A 22,084-nucleotide genomic window follows, 5' to 3' on the forward strand; every position below is an offset into this window, starting at 1 on the left:
TAGACATCAACTTCAGACTCGCTGGATAAAGTCCGTTACCCAGGAACAGATTTTTAGCATTTTCATGTGGCTCATGCTGTGGATATTGTTCTATATAAATCAAACACTGATGGCCAGTGACCAGACAGGAAGTATAGGCGGGACAAGGAGAGAGGATAATTGAGGAAACAGGAAGAAGGGGAGAGAGAAACTGCCAGCTGCCACCATGACAAGCCACATGTGAAGACACCGGTAAGCCACAAGCCACGTGGCAAGGTATAGATTTATGAAAATGGATTAATTTAAGCTATAAGAACAGTTAGCAAGAAGCCTGCCACGGCCATACAGTTTGTAAGCAATATAAGTCTCTGTGTTTACTTGGTTGGGTCTGAGCAGCTGTGGGACTGGCAGGTGACAAAGATTTGTCCTGACTGTGGGCAAGGCAGGAAAACTCTAGCTACAGCTCATTATCAATTCTTACTTTCTAATTCTGACAGACTTGTCAGCTTTCTTGTCAGTAATGTGGAGGTGCTGCAGCTGTTTTTCTGTGGCTTTCCTAATGACCTTGATGTTTATGTGTCTATTGTGGTTGAAGATTGAGGTGTTCTGTGATGATGCTGTGCCAATAGGCCAGGTAATAGAGACAGCTCAGATCATTGAATGGCTTTTCAGAAGGCTATGTTTGATCTTCCTAAAGGAAGCAAATAGTTGAAATTGATGTGAAACCATCCAAATCTGATTGTTTAGTGTGGATGCATGGTCATTATGCAGCAGACCTTGTACTTCTACTCACAAAGCTTTTCCTTACAGAAATATTCAACTAAAGGATGGCATTTCTCATCATTTTTTTTTTTTTTTGGTTTTTCGAGACAGGGTTTCTCTGTGTAGCTTTGCGCCTTTCCTGGAACTCACTTGGTAGCCCAGGCTGGCCTCGAACTCACAATGATCCACCTGCCTCTGCCTCCCGAGTGCTGGGACTAAAGGCGTGCGCCACCACCGCCCGGCTCTCATCATTTTTATAAGGCCATGGAAAAGATATATCTTAATTTCATAATACAATATTTGGTGGTCCAGGAAGAGCTTGGCTAACAAGAATTGTTTGGATAATAATTTTTGCATCAACTTCAAATACCAAAAGTTCTTTCTTTTGGTAAATTTTCATTTGCTAGAGCATAAAACCATCCACAATTCTTAACTTTCTTATATTTAAGACAGGATTCATAGATAAATCTTCAGCAATCTTGCATATGAGTAAGGTAAGGAATAGCAGGCTTGAATTTCATATTTCATAAATTATATTTTAGAAAAGTACTACAGTCTTCCACCTGACTTTTATGCTATTTTCCCAAGGACAATTCATAGGCCTCCTTAAAAACATCCAAGTTCTCTTCTGAAACAATATCCTTGTCTCCGATAACATTTAGAACTGTACTTACCTGTTTGATGCTTATTTAAATTTTAGTATCAGGTGACACCCTTCCTGTGAATGTATTTTTGCATCCTTCCTTGCTGGTAACAAACAGTAATCATTGTTTAATTAATTTTTCAGTTGTCCAATGTGTAGCAGACTTTTTATTTGGACTGCCAACTGCAAGCAGAACTATTTTCTTTACTGTAGGAATATTTGGCTAGGGTTTTAATAATTGTAAATGATACCACATACATCTTCCATATACTTTTCTGATATTCTTTAATCAAATTTGCTAGACATTCTGGTCTCAAGGCCAGAGGTAGTAGGTGGCAGGGATCACAATGAGCCCCACAAAAGAAGTGAGGAAGTAGAAGAAGGTGTTGCTGCTGTCATCTTACTGGAACTGCTGTCCCACCATGGCTCTACCTCCTCTGCCACACTCCCTGTGCTATGCTCCAGCTCCTGGAGCCCCAGAAATTCTACAAGACACAGAGAGAAGCAACTGAGAGACTCTAGGCCAATAGGCTGAAGATGATGCTCCATGTTACAGGGGAATTTTGGATGACTGTCCAGGCAGACAGCTGTCTCTGTCATTCTGGATTTTTGGAAGTTGCTTACAATGCACTTCCTGTTTACTTAGCTAATATTGTATCTTTCTGAGGTCTTTGATGTAGTTGAAGACTAGTTATAATTTTCTTTGGTTATGATAAAACATAAATTAGATATAAAACTTTAGACTCACAAATATAGGATAGATAGAATATTTTCTTTAATTTTACAAAATACAAATAGACTGGATATTGTAATTTTAATTCTTTGTTTGATAACTGTTTGTTTTATGTAGTTTTACTATGTTAAAGTTAAAACTTTCCTTTTTGATTAGACAGAAAAGGGGGGGTGATGTGGCATGTTCTGTATGCTGTGAATTTATGTTGCTCTGATTGGTTGATAAAAAATGCTGATTGGCCAGTAGCTAGGCAGGAAGTATACAAGGAGAATCCCTATACAAGTATAGGAAGCAGACAAGGAGAATTCTGGAAGAAGAAGGCTGGGTGAGGAGACACCAGCCTGCTGTCCAGGGAGCAGCATGTAATGACACACAGGTAATGCCACAGAAAATGTGGCAACATACAGATTAACAGAAATGGTATGAGTTTAAGTGTAAGAGCTAGTCAGTGGTAGGCCTGAGCTAGGCCAAGCAGTTTTAATTAATATAAGCCTCTGTGTGTTTACTTGAGTCTGAGCAACTATGGACTGGACAGGACATAGGAAAACTTCCAGCTACAGCCAACCAGCTTCCAAATAATGACACAGAGATTTATTATTATTAGTGACTGCTTGGCCTTAGCTTAGGCTTGTTTCTAGCTAGCTTTTTTTAAACTTAAGCTGTTTCTATTAATCTATGTGCTGCCTTGAGTCTTATTTACCTCAAACATGTACTGTCCATCCTGCTTTCCTGCTTCTTCCATGTCTGGCTGGCTGTTCCTGAGCTGGCAGGCTGGCTCCCCTTTTCTGTCCCTGTCCACCAGCCCCACTTATCCTTCTTCTTCCTGGCTATTGGCCATTCAGCTTTTTATTAGAACAATCTGGTGCCTTAGGCAGGCAAAGTGAAACAGCAACACATCTTTACATAGTTAAACAAATGCAGCATAAACAAATACAGCACATCTTTACATAGCTAAGCAGTTATTCTGCAACACAAACAATGCAAAATGTCTTTATATAGTTACACAAATATTCTATTCCACAATACCTGTGGCCTTTTTAATATTTTTTACGTTGTGCACCTTTCTCATAAAGTAGTTTTCTTTGGTCTACAAACTTGGCAAGTCTACAATGCATTTGGAATTCTAGAATGTGATGAATCATGATATTTCATATGCAATCCTCTAATACAGGAATCACAAAAAAAAATCTGCAGTTTTGCCTTAGCTTCTGTACATGCCCAGTATTGGATGTAGTACCATCTTAATGCCTTTACATTTGTTTTTAATTTAAAACAATTTCAAACATGACGGGTATCCACTATCGTTACAATGTATAAGACAGGGCTTCTGGTTTCTTCTCAGGATTTGATTCTGCAATCTCCAAACAGAATCTGCATATTAAAATGGAATTGGCACAGTGCTGGCCTTTCTCATGGAGTAAAAGGCTGATAGATGGGTGCTAGGATAAAATGCACTTGCATTTGACATTTGAGTGCCTGTAATGTGCCCTTTCGTTGTGTGGTTGTATAGCCCTTTCAGCAACCTTCCATTTCATGGTGCATTTGACCTCCAGTTGCAGTCAATGCAAAAGACTAGGTTGTTGGCCATGCTTGTGAGATCACTCTGACTTCTGAAATACTTCCTTAAATTCCTCAAAGAGGAGTCATTTGGCTTCTCAGTCCTGCTGTTTGTTTTTTAAAAGCTTGTCCTATTTATTAATTGTTTCTCTCAGTGTCTGTGCTACTGGTGTTATATTTAGGAAGTGATCTCTGGTGCCAATGCATTCAAGACTACTTCCTACTTTCTCTTCTGTCAGGTTCAGAGTAACTGGATTTATTTTGAGGTCTTTGATCCACTTGGATTTGAGTTTTGTGCATGGTGACAGATATGGATCGATTTGCAGCCTTCTACATGTTGACATCCAGTTATGCCAGCACTATTTATTGAAGATGCTTTCTTTTTTCCATTGTACCATTTTGGCTTCTTTATCAAAAATTATATGTTCATAGGTGTTTGGATTAATGTTAGGGTCTTCAGTTCGGTTCCATTGGTCCACATGTCAGTTTTTAAGCCAGTACCAAGCTGGTTTTTTTTTTTTTTTTTTTTTTTTTTTGTTTTGTTTTTTTTTTTTTTTGGTTTTGGTTTTTTCGAGACAGGGTTTCTTTGTGTAGCTTTGCACCTTTCCTGGAACTCACTTGGTAGCCCAGGCTGGCTTCAAACTCACAGAGATCCGCCTGCCTCTGCCTCCCAAGTGCTGGGATTAAAGGAGTGTGCCACCACCGCCAGGCCCAAGCTGTTTTTATTACTGTAGCTCTATAGTAGAGCTTGAAGTCAGGGAATGTGATGCCTCCAGAGGTTGTTTTATTGTACAGGATTCTTTTGGCTATCCTGGATTTTTTGTTTTTCCATATGAAGTTGAGTATTATTCTTTCCAGATCTGTCAAGAATTGTGTTGGTATTTTGATGGGGATTGCATTGAATCTGTAGATTGCTTTTGGCAAGATTGCCATTATTACTGTGTTAATCCTACCTATCCATGAGCATGGGAGATCTTTCCATTTTCTGACATTTTCTTCAATTTCTTTTTTCAGGGACTTAAAGTTCTTGTCATACAGGTCCTTCACTTGTTTATTTACCCCAAGGTATTTTATATCATTTGTGGCTATTGTAAAGGGTGATGTATCTCTGATTTCTTTCTCAGCCCATTTGTCATTTGTATATAGGAGGGCTACTGATTTTTTTTTTTTGAGTTAATCTTGTATCCCGCTACATTACTGAAGGTGTTTATAAGCTATATGATTTCCTTGGTCGAATTTTTGGGATCACTTATGTATATTATGTCATATGCAAATAGGGAAAGCTTGACTTCTTCCTTTCTAATTTGTATTCCCTTGATCTCCTTATGTTGTCTTATTGCTCTGGCTAGAACTTCAAGTACTATATTGTATAAGTATGGGGAGAGTAGACAGCCTTGTCCTGTTCCTGATTTTAGTGGAATCGCTTTGATTTTCTCTCCATTTGCTTTGATATTGGCTGTTGGCTTGCTGTAAATTGCCTTTATTATGTTTAGGTAAGTTCCCTATATCTCTGATCTCTCCGAGACCTTTATCATGAAGGGGTGTTGGATTTTGTCAAAGGCCTTTTCAGCATCTAGTAAGATGATCATGTAGTTTTTCTTTCAGTTTGTTTATATGGTATATTTCATTGACAGACTTTTGTATGTTGAACCACACTTGCATCCCTGGGATGAAGCCTACTTGATCATGGAGGATAATTGTTTTGATGTGTTCTTGGAGTCTCTTTGCCAATATTTTTTTTTTTTTTTTTTTTTTTTTTTTTTTTTTTTTTGGTTTTTCGAGACAGGGTTTCTCTGTGTAGCTTTGCGCCTTTCCTGGAACTCACTTGGTAGCCCAGGCTGGCCTCGAACTCACAGAGATCCGCCTGGCTCTGCCTCCCGAGTGCTGGGATTAAAGGCGTGCGCCACCACCGCCCGGCCCTCTTTGCCAATATTTTGAGAGAGTGCCTGAGCTGACCTGCTCTGGTGATCGGATGGCCTAATACCCTGGCTGTCATGAAAGAACTCTCATCCAGTGTCTGATGGAAGCAGATGCAGAGATCTACGGCCGAGCCCCAGGTGGAGCTCCGGGAGTCTAATCGGTGAGAGAGAGGAGGGATTGTAAGAGCGAGAGATATTGAGACCATGATTGGAAAAAGCGCAGCGACAAATAGCCAAACTAGTGGAAATGCATGAACTGTGAACCAGTGGCAGAGGAGCCCCCCATGGAACTAACTGGACCAGGCCCTCTGGATAAGTGAGACAGTTGATTAGCTTGAACTGTTTGGGAGGCCCCAAGGCAGTGGAGCCAGGACCTGTCCTTGTTGCATGGGCAGGCTTTTTGGAGACTGGAGCCTATGCTGGGACACTTTGTTCAGCTTTGGTGTAGGGAGGAGGGGACTGGACTGACCAGGAGAAAACTTGACTTGGAGGAGGTGGGAATGGGGGTGGGATTGGGGTGGAATGGTAGGGGTGTATGAAGAGGGAGGATTGGGGAATCCGTGGCTGATATGTTAAGTTAATTATAAAGTAAAAATACTATTTAAAAAAACTTGTCCAAATCTCCATTGCCAAGATAATTTTATGGTTCTGTAGGTCTCTTGGGTTACTTAGGAAATGTACCTTGTTTAACCACAACTATCTAGTCCAGCTAGTTCTGTTTCTACAAAGACACTGATATGATCCTATCAATGTTATATAGCCCAGATTGGCCCCTACTTCATAGTAAACCTACTGCCTCAGGCTTGCAGGTACTGAGGTTATGTACATTTCGTTTAGGAAATGTCCATTTACATCTATTACCCATTTATATTAAATTATTTTTTGCTGAGATGTTTGTGCTCTTTACCTATTTTGAATGTAAGTCCCTTGAAATATGAATAATGCAAGTGTTTTTTGGCCTCTGTAAGCTACCATTCCTCTCTTCTGATATGAAGCATCATCTAGTGTGATACGATCTTATATGCTTTTTTTGTTTCTTTGTTAATTTATGTGTTTTGATTTTGGAGACTTGTCATAAATAATCTTTGCCATTTCCTGTATCTGAAGTATTTTCTCCTGTTTCCCCCCACCCCCAATAGTTTCATAGTTTCAGGTTATACATTTAAGTTTTCAGTTCATTTTGAGTTGAGTTTTATAACTGGGGAGAAATAGGGGAACCGGGTTTCATCCCTCTGCAGAAGGCTATCCAAATCTCACAGCATGATTTCCTGAAAATAAGTGGCCTTTTCCAAAACATGTATTCATGGAAACTTTGTCTAAAACTGACTGTTTTTAAACACATGAATTATTTCTGGGTTTTCTCTTCTTTTATGCTAGTTGTGTGGGTTTGAGTGTTTATGCTATTGCCATTTGGATTAAAACAGAATAAAATTTGAAATAGAAAACCTGTTAATTGGGAAAATTCAATATGTTGCTGCCATCTGTCCAGAATACAAAATTCAAAACTTGAGACTCATCCTGAAATACCAATTCTTTTGTATGCTTATATCCAATAAGTCACAGCATAACCTCATAAGTAACTATTTTTACAAATCCACTCTCATGGTCATGGTCCCCTTTTAGGTCTTCATTATATCTTATCATTTAAGTATCCTCTTTCCCTTGTGTCTTGTGTCTCTTCAAAATCTGTCTGGTCTATATTATTTATCTGCTGATATTTCAGATATAAATCTGATTATCATTTCTGTGAGTAAGATTATTTGGTGGGCTCTTAGAGCCCTCAGAAACAACCCTTTCACATGCCTTATAGGACCACTACAAAAAGTTCCCTGGTTCCTTTTTGCTTTGATGTGTTTACTGTGTTTTGTACCCTTAGAGCCCTACAATATTTTGCTTCATTAATGCCTCAGGCTTCAAACCTCTCTGGCTGTTGACTATGCTGAGTCCTTTTCTGTTCACTACTCCCTCCATAGCTTTCTCCATATCACCCCTTCCCTTCACAATCAGTTCTTTTTTCTTTTTCTCTTTCTTTTATTTTGAAATGATTTAGCTATGTAGCCCTAGCTGAGCTCCAAATTACCATCCTTCTGCCTTTACCTCCATGTTCTGGGATTACAGATGTGTTCCACAATGCCTAGCCATTGTATCTCATCCATTATTATCCACATTAGACATTGATTCTTCTGGAAAGAGGTGACCATTTCTCAAGAGAATGATTATAGCCTTTTCTTCCACAAATACTACAAGTTATCAAACCATATTCTATGTGCTCTTTCTTGATACAGAATATAACATTTGTGTCATTTCACAATTATCTCTGTATTTTAAACTGATACTCATTGTGGTAATATTTTATTTGTGCTGAAATGTGGTGATATTTTATTTGTATGTTAATAAATAAAGTTTGCCTGGAGATCAGAGAAAATAGCAAACCATTTTTAAGTAAACACAAAAGTGTATTCTAGGACACAATAGGGCACAACCAAGTCTGGTGACACATGCCATTAATCCTAGTAACAACCATAGAGACCTGGAGGTCTGCACAGACAGGCAGTGACGAAGAAGTGAGGTAGCTGTGCTAAAAGCCAATGAGAGGGCAGAATAGCAAGGCAGTAAAGGCATAGGTAAGATAGGAAGTAGCTCACTTTTGGTAGCTGCAGAGCTGGAGAGGTAAGGTTGCTGGCTGTTACTATTTCCCTGATCTCTAAGGCTTTCACCCCTATATTTGGCGCCCTGTTTTTTATTTTTATTTTATTTTATTTTTTTGGTTTTTTGAGACAGGGTTTCTCTGTGTAGCTTTGTGCCTTTCCTGGAACTTGCTTGGAGACCAGGCTGGCCTCGAACTCACAGAGATCCTCCTGGCTCTGCCTCCTGAGTGCTGGGATTAAAGGCGTGTGCCACCACCGCCTGGGCTCAGTGGTTAAGGGCACTGACTGATGTTCCAGAGGACCCAGGTTCAATTCCCTGTTTTTTTATTTAATAAGACCATTTAAAAATTCATCTACAACTCACAGTATTCCTAAAGCCGGTATATGTGCAAGCATCTAGGTGTGTGTGTGTGTGTGTGTGTGTGTGTGTGTGTGTGTGTGTGTGTGTGTATGAACATATAAAACTCCTGGGGGATACATAGCATATATATGTATATATATATATATATATATATATATATATATATATATATATATATATATAGTGTGTACTAATGCACACACACACCACCTATGCACACTGTTTTATTTACTTTGATTCCATGCACATCAAAAACACTGATCTTTGCTTTCATTTACTTCAGATACTTCAGTGCTAAAATGGACTCTTCCTTGCAGCCCAATTTTACATACCCTGAAGTACAACTTTCAAGTGTCTTCATAGAGTAGATGTCACCATTTATAAGATAATCAATGTCCAGGTCTCTAACATCTATACCTGCTCCCTCCCCAAAGTGGTCTTTCTTAGAATGTGTAAAATTTAATCATTTGTTTCCATATCCTTGTATAATATATAATGAAGTAGATTGTTCAGTGCTCTTAATACCTTGACTGTTTATCAATAGGTACAGTAGTGGTAGCTTGATCAGATTGCTATGACCAAATACAAAAGACTAGATGTCTCTTAAATAACAGCATATTGGTCCCTTGTTTTAGAAGTTAGAAATCCAAGAAAAAAAGTGCTAGCAAGGCTGGTTTGTTCTGATGTTTATATCATGGTTTGTAGGTTACCACATTCTTGCTGTAGCCTCATGTGACCTTTTCTTCATAAATGTATTCCTTGCTGTTTCTTTCCTAAAATACTCTAGTCATATGGAGTTATTATCATCATCATTATTGTTAGTACCATTCTTATTATTTCACTTAATTTTAGTTAATTTTAGAATACAATTGCACTGAATATTTGAGCGTTAACATATGAATTTGGGGCATAAGGGAAAAATTCATCTAACAACAATTGTGTGCAGGATGTAATTACTATCAGGGGAAGAAAAATCTGATACGCTACTGTACCTAGAATTTTCCATTCTTGATATTTGAATGCTATCAGATCTTTATTTGTATCACAAAATTCTAATATCCCTTAAATATTAATCACCCACAAGGAGAAAGGCTAAGAACAACTTTAAACTCATAATTAACCCCCATTAAGGAGTAGTTGAAAAAAAGTGGTTATCTTGAAAAAGCTGGTGAGACATTATTGGCATTGGAGATTTGTAGTGATTGAGAATTTAGCTACCAACTTAAGAAAAATGATAAGGAAAAATGTAGTCTAGGTACCACAGGTAAGAGACTATGCAAAACAGACGGCAACATTACAGATCACATAATTTGATGAAAATGCATTAAATGAACTTGAATTTTTAGAAGTAATCAGGGTATCAATCAAAATTAGAAGGGACCCTGACTGGATTCCTTATGGCTTCTCTCTTAATATATTCTCTGATACTACACAGCCTATAATGTGCTTTTTATCCACATTATGTAGGAACAGAGATTACAAGACTCTTGTTTACTTGGAGTTTTCTCACAAACTCTTGGTAATCTCCTCATACAGCTTCATTGGTGGGCTGTGTGGGCATGCAATATTTGGGCAGAGTAAATAGTCTCTCCAAGTCTTTCAAATGGACTATTTGTTTAAGGGATTTAACAGCAGTTCTCTGTTAAGACTCCCTCCTGGGAGCAACTGAGTATGCCCAATTAAGGTAAACACTCAGTCTAGTTATCAGAAATAGCTGTGTGGCAACATATGCACTGTAAATAACCAGTTCAGAGGTGTGATTTTTGTAATGACTATTAGAAGTGAGATTCCTCACACTAGGCTCTTTACAGAGAAAGTGCTATAACATTTAATAGCCTCCTCCCTGGGCTTGTAATAATTTGTCATTCTGGATGCATGTATGCCTATCATTTGTAGTGTAACTACCTTCATCTGCCATCTATTTACATTTTAGTTTTAGAATCCTCTCCAAAAGTACCTAGCATAGTGTCTAACTAATGAAAAATGTGCTGCCCATACATTGGCAGGGTAACATTAACACGTAAAAACCTGAGACAATACAATCTTTTTCCTTATGGAAGGTTCTATTAGGTGCAATTAAAATCCTTTTAATATCCCAAATATTTTTTGAGATTATTTAAGAATCTGCTTTCCCTATCACATATTCCATGTACAGTTTTAACAATTGTTGAACACAAATAAAGACCATAAAACCGAAGCAGTCGTGGTATACCATATTTCTCTTGATGTAGAAACACAGACTTACAACTCTAGAAATCCTCGAGTTTCACCATACTGCACATGAATTAAACATCACAGAAGTTTGTTTCTAAGCAGTAAGATACTTAGCCTCAGGTATTGTTCTAAATATCAACATTATTTAACCCTTCATTTGGTTTAGCCTAAAAGGGAAATATCATAATACTTTGAATTACAATAGGTAAGATTATCATAATATATTTAAAGATTTGCCTCTAGACACAGGATCTTTTCATGTTCCATTAGGCTATTATTTAGCTTCAATTCTGTTTTCAAGTAAATATCGCATTCTATAATGGAGCCACTGTGAACACTACTTAGCCCTTTTGAGATTCAGTTTCCTAATCCACAAAGTAGAGAAAATAATTCCCATTTTACAAATTTGTGAATAAAATCACAGTAAGTGAATTACTCAGCAGAGATAACTTGATGCATAATTACATGGATAATAAATAATGTTAGTATTACAGCAATATATAACCATGAAAACACAGATCAAAACAGGGCCTCCTGCTATATAGATGGGTTAAGATTGATTATTTCATAATGCTATCAAGAACAGTTTGAAGAAATGTTGGAAAAATGATGAACTGTAAGTAGATGGAAAGAAATAAACAATATTTGCCAATAGATTGTTTTTAACTTATATCCTGTGCACCATGACTAAATACACTGTAAATGTTTTATAAATTTTTATGACATTCCTTTGCATGGCCTTATTTTCATTGTTGTATGTTTTAAGTAAAAATAATAAATCACTAGCATACCTATAGTAATTTATAGACTAATTATATTCTTTAAATTGATAAGGAAAAAGAGCTATTTTAGCTCCTGAAAGTATGCATAGTAAAGCATTTTAGTTAGCAATTTATTAAGTACCTATTATTTTATTATGTTAATGACAAGGTACATGTCTGAGCAGCCAGCAGTGTACAATATAAGACAGTTCAAGCAAAGCTGAAATGTGAACAATATAAAGAATACATTTATTAAAACATGAATATGAAAATGGCTCCAAGAATTTCAGAAGTGGGCAATGTTAGAACAGGCAGAAGAGGCCATTAGACCAAATGTTGACAGTCTGATGATGAAATATATTTCTACTACAAAACTTAAACATATTTGTGCTCGTGCAGTAACTACAAATGGTTGGACTTGGTATGCAAACTCTTTAACTATAATTGCAACATGAATATAGCTTCATTAAAATCCTCATGTCATTTTTTCTCTATCAGTGATCCATCTATCATATTTTTATGTGTATGAGTGCTTTGTCTGCATGTATTTCTGTATCATGTGCATGCCTGGTTCTCACAGAGATCAGAATAAGGCATCAAATCCTCTGGAGCTGGAGTTACAGATGGTTCTAAGCCACTGTGTGGGAGCTGGGAATCAAACCTGGGTCTTTGGCAAGAGCAACAAATGTTCTTAGCCTTTGAGCCATCTCTCTAGGCCTCTGTATCAATGATTATAACACAGCAGAATTATCTAGAAAACTTTAATGGATAACCAAGAGAAAGAATACCATTCTCAAACAATAAAATTAGAATCAGATAGTACATTCCATACTTATCGAAGCATAATATTATATATTCATTTAAGTTCTCACTTCCAAAAAAAGGATAATTATTTTAATAGAAATTAAGTTGTTCATCATGCAAACATGATTTTACTTTGAGGATTTTTCATTTGCTAGAGCATAAAATCATCCACAATTCTTAACTTTCTTATATTTAAGACAGAATTCATACAGATAAATCTTCAACAATGTTACATATGAGTAAGGTAAGGAATAGCAGGCTTGAATGTTTCATAATTCATAAGTTATATTATAGAAAAGTACTGCAATCTTCCACCTGACTTTTATGCTATTTTCCCTTTGGAAATTTGCTGTATCACATAAAACCATACAGCATTTTAGTGTTTGTGTATTTAAAATTCCCTCCAAGTCTGTAACTTACAAAAGATCAGCAAAGCCTTCTAGAGTATACATTCTGTTTTGGACCCCATAATGTTGCTCATATGCTATTAGACCATAACCAACTCAGAGATCCTGCCCCTTCATCATTTACTTATCTAGAAATTGTCAATGTGCTGCCTGTAAGATGTTGACTTGCACCCTCCTACTTATGCTCTGTGGCTTAATGCTTTACATATTTTAGTACATTTAATGAGTTCAAAAGGCTCATTGTTTAAAACGAAGCATTGAGTACATGAATTTTCTTAGCATAAAAGCTCTAAAGCACAGAAACTTACTGTTTAGTTGCATTGCTTTTTTTTATTAAGACTGAATAAAATGTAAAAGCTGAAAAATAAGCCAAATCAAATCTATACAATTTTCCTATTTTTTACTAAGCTGTCTGTAAGTAGTGCCTCTGATATAGCATAAGCAAAAGAATCAGTTTCTTTATCAATGCCAATATAGCATTTAATTGAAATCAAGTATTAATATACTCAACACATATTTATAGTTTTGTCTACAATGTATCACAGAATATAGATATTTATGTTGCTGCATTGGTTTCTATATGCCTTCATTTAAATTATTTATATATTGATTTTTGGATACAAATATTCAATGCTTGCTTGAGTGCCAGAAGCTGAACCAAGTCAATGTTCAGATTATAGACATCTCCATTTCCTAAAGTCAGTATTTTAGGTATGTAAGGACAGAAATATATTGTGTAACAAAACACTTGGAAACAAATTTATCCTATTGATTCTGGTGTGTTACTGTTACAGAGCTTCATAGAATTCCTGCTGTGTTTTAAAGTGGTGCAAATCGTCTTTGACCTTTATATCCGAAAGTGGCAGTCAGAAATGTATTTGATTGTTTTCCAGTGTTGCATGTCCTTCTCTTTCATCTGTCTCAGTCTGATATCCATAATAATACTATGAAATTTCTCTGATCAAAAGCACCAATCACTGATAGCCAAACCCAACATACATCTAATTGACTTCATTCTTTCTAAGAACTTGGGTAACATTTTTTTTCCTTTCCAGAGTAACAGCCTTATTAAATTCCTACCTCTTAGAATTATATATGTGATTCTGTGTCCAAAACTCCTAGGTAACACAGAATTTATATTATTCATCACTATACTTTCAATATAAATTAATAAAATAGATATAGTGAATACGGAAATTATTTTTGAATATATGAACTAACTACAATGAGAATTTGAACATTGCAAGGTTTGTTGGGTGCAAGCACTGAAGGAGGAAATTGAGTTGGATTATTTCAAAGGCAAGAAAAATACATATTTAACTTCATGAGCCAATATTTTCCTGTGTAATTTTCTAGTGAATATTAATATTTACACAACTAAGGTGAGTGGTCAGGCATATAGAAATGAACATGACTAGAGACTGAAAAAGAATGCGAAGATTTGAGTGGAAAAGATACAAGGAAAAGAAATAGAGATTCTAAGAAATATAATATGGGGGAGTTGGATTTCTGGGGTTCTTTTCAATCACTGCACGGTAACAAAATCAGCAATCTCCTCAAGCTCATCAGTATTTCTAATGTTTTCCATGCCTACATTGCTAACACTTGCCTATGTAACCTTTTTACAATTTTCATTTCTGCAGTTACTGCTGTTTATGTAGCTGCACTTAGGCATATCTCTTGTACAAACTGTTCCTTCCTTGGTCAGTCTGTACTGTTTCTATTAAGATTTCCCTTTATTTGACCTCTGGAGCATTAAATGCAGCTTGAGAGGTTTGTTTGCACTTTGTAAATAAATCAGTTTCTGATACTAGTATGAGAAATACTACATTAAATTGCTTATGAAAGATATAACATAGCCTCTATAGTTCAGTGTGAGTCCTGGTGATTTTCAATTTCAGGGTCAATTTAAAATCAGTATTTGTGTTTTCTTTCCATGATATCTTAATGTGAATAAAATTGACTTTCATACAAATAACAGTCACATGGATTTACAAAAATGTGTTATTGTGGAAATGCCTCTCATTTTGGAAAAAAATCCCAACTCATTCCCTTCTCCTAAATTGCGTAGTCTATATTTGGCTAACCATTCAAAACATACTTTCCAAAATTTGTTTTAACTACCAAGTTGCCATGATTTTTTTCTATGTTCCCTCTAAGTGTGTGTGTGTGTGTGTGTGTGTGTGTGTGTGTGTGTGTGTGTGTGTGAGAGAGAGAGAGAGAGAGAGAGAGAGAGAGTGTTTTCTTCTGCAGAACCTATATATTAATATAGGCCATCTAAAACATGTTATGTACTATTGAAATCTGTCTATACTAACTGAAAAAACTATTATATATGTATACAAAATGCTCTTTGAAAGCATTAATAGCAAGGGGAGTGATGCTCTTTCTCCCTGACAGTTGTAACTGATTCTATTTGTGAGTTACTCATGCCACTGACTCATCCATCCATCTCTGCAGGGCATGAAGACTAGAACTGATGAGAGAGACCTCACTTCCAAAGAGGATTTCTGTTGCCCTTTCTTATCATCTCACTAACAGATTTCCTCAGATGAAGGTCTAATATTACAGACTTCCGTAAATTTTGATGTGAGCCAGGTTTATTTGGTATCATTGTGGTTTGAAGTTTGATGTCTTAGATATTGATAACGTCAGTGGGACTAAGGTCGTTAAGAACCAAATGGGAAAATGAGAATGAATGATAAACCACCATAAAAGCAGATAATAAAACTGCACAATTATTTTAAATGACCACAGACGCCATGTGACAAATGATGCAAGAGATACATATTTTAGAGTGTCAAAAAAGAAAATAAAATTCTTATTTGGATTTTATTTATGATCCTTTTTCCCACAAATTATGGACATTGGTCATACATTTATTATATAAAATTATTTACAATCATTTACGGGTTTATAGATATGGAAGTTGTGTTTGTGTATTAATGTGATACATGCTGTGCACATGTGGGGAGCGGGGAGGGACTCACATTGTGTGTGGAAGCCAGAAGTTGATTTGGGATGTCTTCCCCTAGCTCTTCCTACACTATTTTTTTTTTTGAGACAAGGTCACTTACTGAACCTGAAGTTCACTGTTTCAGATACACTAGTTGGCCAGAAAAGTACCGGAGGCAGCCTGTCCTTTCCCTCCCAGTGCCAGGGTTACAGGTGCATGTCACTATGTCCGGCTTTTACATAGGTGCTTTCATAGTAAGCACTTTATACACTGAGCAGGCTCTCCAGCCACAAAAAATATTTGCTTAAAAATAAAATATCTGATAATGTAATAAATAGAAATCAAGTAGAGATGATTGTAAGGAGGAAGAAAAAGAAGGCCAGAGTCTCAATTGGCTATCAAAAATCTGAAAGCTGATGGGAACTCAATTTTCAATGCCCACATAGAACAAGACTGTGTTTACCTCACTCTCAGATTGAAATTCTCTCTCTCTCTCTCTCTCTCTCTCTCTCTCTCTCTCTCTCTCTCTCTCTCTCTCTCTCTCTCTCTCTCTCTGATGTTATAAGTGTCTTTGCTATTCCTGGGGTACCATTTCTCATTCTTACAGGAAATCTATCGCTCTAAACCAAAATGTTCATACATACTTACACTATACTTGTCTTACGCAAATGATATTCTTGACTTTTATTTACTCAGCAACTGAGTTAGTTGTTAGCTATAAAGCTCCATAAACTTATAGAGGCAATTTTCATTGTTTTAAAGATTTACTTTTATTTATATGTATTTAAACAGGTATAGCAGTGACCATAGAAGCTAGAAGAGGGTGCTAGAACTCTGGGAACTGAGGTTACTGATGATTGTGGGCCCTTGACATGAGTGCCAGTCCTCTGCAAGAGCAGCTAGGGCCTTTACTGCTGAACCATCCCAACCTTTTATTTTTAAAACATCGCTTTCTGATGCCATTTTTTTTAACTTTTGTTCTTATTTTACAAACAGTGTCCCACCTACATGCATATCTATACACATACAATACACACAAAAAACTTTGGATTTAATAAGCTACAGAAGTCTAGATAAATTAATATAAGGATACTTTAGAAACTAAGAATAGTGACACAACAACCTAAAATATTTTACTTCTACCAGCCTTAGAAAAGGAAAGAACAATTGAACAGTTTGTGATATTATGGTTCAGGCAAGCCTTTCAGTTAGTGGATTCTACAGCCAGGATCCCAATTCCTTTGTTATAAAATAAAATAGATTAGATAGTATAAAAGAGGATACTTGTAGACACAATTCCCATTGTGGGAGAGGGTATGAAGGGAAACCCCTTTTCTGTTCTACACCTACCTAAATGTCGTTTGTTCTCCATTCTTATATGGCTCACAGAGAAAATGGTTGTCTTGGACACTGCCACATTATCTTATGAGCCCAACTTCATTAATCACAGCTAAAGAAGGCATATGGATGCTCTACAGTAGAACATATCTAGAATTATATCAACTATATTGTGTTATAAACTAAACCCAAATATATCTACAGAAGAAAATCACTCACTAAAAAGTGATAGCATTAAATGACAAAGGTAATTAATGCATCAGTTGTACAAATATAAATACAGGAGCACAAAGAGAAACCACAAATTAATGGGGATATGGCTTGGTTGGTAGAGTGCATGTCTGGTATACAGGAAGTCTTGGTTTTGAGCCCAAAATCACATAAAATGAGATGTGGTGATGTACACCTGAAATTCTAACACTTTGGAAGTGAAGGCAGGGGGATCACAAAGTTCAAGGATATCCTCAAGTAGTGAATGCAAGGTCAGCCTGGGTTGCATGACACCCTTTGTCAAAAAAAGGGGGAGGTACATCAAATGGCATATAATATAATTTTTAAAGAAAAAGTAAGCCTCAAACAACAAATTCCAAAGTAGTCAATATGGATCGCATGCCTAAAGAAAAGTTTAAAGAAAAAGTATAAAAATGGTCAATAGCATCTAAGGGAATACAGATAAGCTGAGTGAAATTTACCTAACTCAGAAAGACATGCAGCATATTAATGTAAACTTTAAGAAAGAAAGATTTTTTAAAACAATCTATCAAAGACCTTGAATACGAAAGGTTCAATATGTTAAATGAAAATATAACTGAATGACTCATTAACAGATTGGATCAAGAATAAGAAAGAATAGCTGAACTTGGAAGAGAAACCCTTTGAAATACCCTAGTCATGCCAAGAATAATAACTGCCTATGGGATACCATTAATGAAGAGACATTAAGATTTTTGGAATACCGGAAGACAAAGAAAATAAACACATTTGCATAGAAAATTTATTGAATAAAATAGAAGATAACTCTCCTCATCTTGGGTAAGATAGATAAGTAGGTAGGTAGGTGGGTGGGTGGGTGGATGGATGGATGGATGGATGGATAGATAGATAGATAGATAGATAGATAGATAGATAGATAGATAGATGCATAGAATACCCATAGAATACCAAATTGACAGGCTGTGGGTAAATCTTTATGATGACATATTATATCTAAAACAAAGCAAAAAATTGAAACGTGCAGCAGAAAAGTGCAAAGTCACATTGAAGGTTCTCTTCCTTATGCTAACAGCATGTTCACCAGAAGAAACAATAAAGAACAAGACAGAAAAAACTAACATATTAGAAGTCCAGACCAAAAAAAAAAAATAACTGCCAACCTTGATTAGTGTAGCTGGCAGGGTTACCTTTTATAAAGAAAGAAACAAATGCTGTATGTGTCAGGGGTCCTATATAGGTTATGTATATATGAATATATATATATATATATATACATATATATATATATATATAATATTCATTATATATAAAGGAAATTTTACTAAACTGGTTTGCAGGATGTGAGCCAGGTGGTCCAACAATGGCTGTCTCATGACATAAAGGCCAAGAATCCTGTAATTGTTAACTACACAAGCTGGATGTCTCAGCAGTTTCAATCCAGTACTGGAATCCTGAAAGATTCATGGAAAGCTGTTGGTGTTCAGTGTACAGTGGAATCCTGAAGAAGTTGGATTTAATACTGGTTGTCTCAACAGGATAGACAAACTTGCCAGTGAGAACGAGAAGATGCAGGCACTAAGCAGCTTCCTTCCTCCATGTCCTTTAATGTAGGCAGCCACCAGGAAGTGTAGCACAAATTTAGGGTGGATCTTCCTGCTTCAAACAATCTGGTTAAGAAAATCACAGGAGTACTCAGGAGCATGGGTACCAGTTAATTCCAGCTAAGGTCAGGTTAACAACTGAGATTAGCCATCATAAGTAACTTAAAAGGTATGTAGTAATTAAGGGAATTTAGGACTACCAAAGCAGCATAACAAAACTTGCTTGAGGGAGTCATTCTGAAGGTGAAAAACAAATCCATAATGCCCATCATGAAAGTATGTGATAGCACAAATTTGACTAGAATAGTCAATGCATAGAAGAGCTTTAAGAAGGGAATAGAGGTGGTAGGTGGTTTCTGGAAGTGCTGTCACCATCGTACTGCACACCTCTAGGCCTACCAAGTACTGCTTTGCTGCCTCATACTTCCTTTGTTCAGGTCCCATGATGAGCTCTAGTAAAGCTCCAACTGCAGACCTTATAGGTGCTTCAGCCCTCCCAGAACACCCGAAGCTACTGGTCACCATGACTGAAATTGCCTTAGTCATGAAGGCTTTAGATTTGTTCCGAGGCTCAGAAGCAATAAAAGGTGAAGTTGTTGGTATTAATTGGGCACCACCAATTCTTTTGTGGCAGTTATGGAGGGCAAGCAATCAAAGGATTTGAAGAATGCTGCAAATGCCCGACCATCCTTTTTGTTGCTGCCTTTACAAAACATGGAGAGTGAAAGTCTGTCAGCAACACAGACAGTATATTCAAGCATTGTATTGGCCTGTGCTGTGTGACCCTGAAATATGGAAATGCTAAGAATGTTTCTTTTTAAGTTGTCCTTGCTTACACAGATGATGCCTGGGTTGAGGCTCATTGAAAACTCTTTTCTCTGAGTCAGAGGAGAATATTTGTGATGATGAAGGTAAAAGAGACTGCAGAAATTTACTTGAGTCACACAGCAAGAAATCAGATGATCAAAACAGTCCCTGCTTATTTCAATGACTCATAGAGATAGGCCTGATATCTGAACTAAATTTACCTCAATATGATCAACCCAGAGCTGATCCTCTGGCCTGTGGTCTAGACAAATCTGAAGATCAAATTGTTGCTATGTATGATTTATGTGGTAGAACTTTAGGTATTTCTATCCAGTAATTTCAGAAAAAAAATGTTTCAGGTTATAATCCAAGAAGGGCAAAGGAGGCAAAAACTCAGCTTTGTTATGGAATGCTGTAAAGGAGTATAAGAAAGACATTGATTTGACCAAAGACAATATAGACCTTCAGAGAGCGAGGGAAGCTGATGAGAAGGCTGTGACTTCTCCTATCTATACAAAATAACATCAATTCTTCGTATCTTAAAAGGGAAGCTCTGGACCCGAGGATTTGAATAAGAAGATGATGCAAGCTCATTTTAAAGATATGGTCACAGACCTAACAAAGAGGACTGTTGTCCTAAACCATAAAGCTATGTAAGATGCAGAAGGCAACAAGAAGGACATGGGAGAAGTGATCTTGTTGGAAACATTGATATGGATGCCCAAGTTTCAGCTCTTTTTAACAAAACCCCATGCCCTGTCTTTGAGTGTTAAGATTCTGGGAGGTATCATTACCAAACTTACTAATAGGAACAATACTATAACAAGCAAAAAGAGCCAGGAGCTTTCAATGGTATCTGAGGGACATAAAAAAGTATGGTAGGGTGAGAGAGAGATGGGTTGAGACAACACATTTCTTGGACAGTTTACTCTATATTCTATAGATGTAATCCCTTTAATATGTAAGTTTAGTGACAATAGCTAACTGGATTGATGGATGATAATTCCAGCAGCAGCAAGTTCACAGTGTTATGTCACTAGCTTATTATTTTTCACATGCACATAAAGGGGGATGGCATGCCAGTGAAATGGTTCAGCAGGTAAAGGCACTTGCCATGCAGGCCTGATGGAGTTCAGTCCCCAGAACCCATGATGAAAGTAAAGACCCAACTGCTGCAAGTTGTTCTCTGTGATCTTTACACATGGGTTTTTGTATATACACACACACACACACATACACATGCATGCACATACACACTACTACTACTACTACTACTACTACTACTACTAAAAATAATAATAATAATAAATTTTAAAAATTAAAAATATTGGGGCTAGTTACTAATCATTATTAAGGTATATCTTTTATTTGTGCTGAAGTGGTCATGTTTTCAACAAATGAATTCCATTTCACGAGCAATGAAAGTAGTCTACCATAGATCTTGAATGAGACCATGTGAGGATCCTCATTGGCCAAGAATAGTACATGTTGTATTTCAACTTAGGCCTTGCAAGGTAAAGTGTCTACCTAGGTCATGTCCATAAGTGGAGAATTTGAAATAGCTCTGAAAATAAGATAAGGTCAGGTTGAAATCCTTCATGATACTGAGGCATTTTTTCTATGTTCTGTGTCTGTCATTCATGTACTTCATTATTTTTCTTATCCATCTAGTCTGTTTTTTTAAAGTAAAATACAGAAAGCATATTAAAAGTAGGCAATAATAATAAGAAACAGAGTTAGCTATCAATCCACAAAGATTACAAGGAGAGGACAGAAAGAATAATTAATATTAAAAAACAATTAGAGGAAAATATAAAGAATGAGTACGTACCTATCTGTAGTGGGTAGCCATTCCAGCTTTGGTCTGGAAGTTCCAACCCCCATTGAGACTTCTGTAACTATCACGCCTACAAAGGCGGGGCCAAGGGAGGGCCCTACTTACAATCTTCCTTAGTTATGATAAAAGATAAGTTAGATATAAAACCTTAAACTCACAAATATAAAATAGATAGGATATCTTCTTTAATATTGTAACTGTAATTCTTGCTCAATAATTGTTTTGTTATATGTAATTTTACTATGTTAGAGTTAAAACCTTCCTTTTTAAAAAAGAAAAAGAAAAGGGGAAGTGCTGTGGATATCGCTCTATATAAATAAACACTGATTGGCCAATAGCCAAACAGGAAGTATAGGCGGTACTAACAGAGAGGAGAATTGAGGAAGGAGGAAGGAAAGGGGGGACCCCCTGGAGCCGCAGCAAGGTCAAGGAAGATGTAAAGTACTGGTAAGCCACGAGCCACATGGCAAAGTAAAGATTAATATAAATGGGCTAAATATAAGAGTAAGAGCTAGACAATGATAGGCCTGAGCTAATGGCCAAG

General features: G+C 36.6%; 1 pseudogene; it reads right to left on the reverse strand.

Annotated features, from left to right (window-relative positions):
* Nucleotides 1–432: 432 nt before the first annotated feature.
* On the reverse strand, nt 433–19,442 carry LOC143266822 (histone acetyltransferase KAT6B-like; annotated as a pseudogene).
* Between the last annotated feature and the right edge of the window lie 2,642 nt (nt 19,443–22,084).

This window comes from Peromyscus maniculatus, chromosome X, assembly GCF_049852395.1.
Source record: "Peromyscus maniculatus bairdii isolate BWxNUB_F1_BW_parent chromosome X, HU_Pman_BW_mat_3.1, whole genome shotgun sequence".
NCBI lineage: Eukaryota > Metazoa > Chordata > Mammalia > Rodentia > Cricetidae > Peromyscus > Peromyscus maniculatus.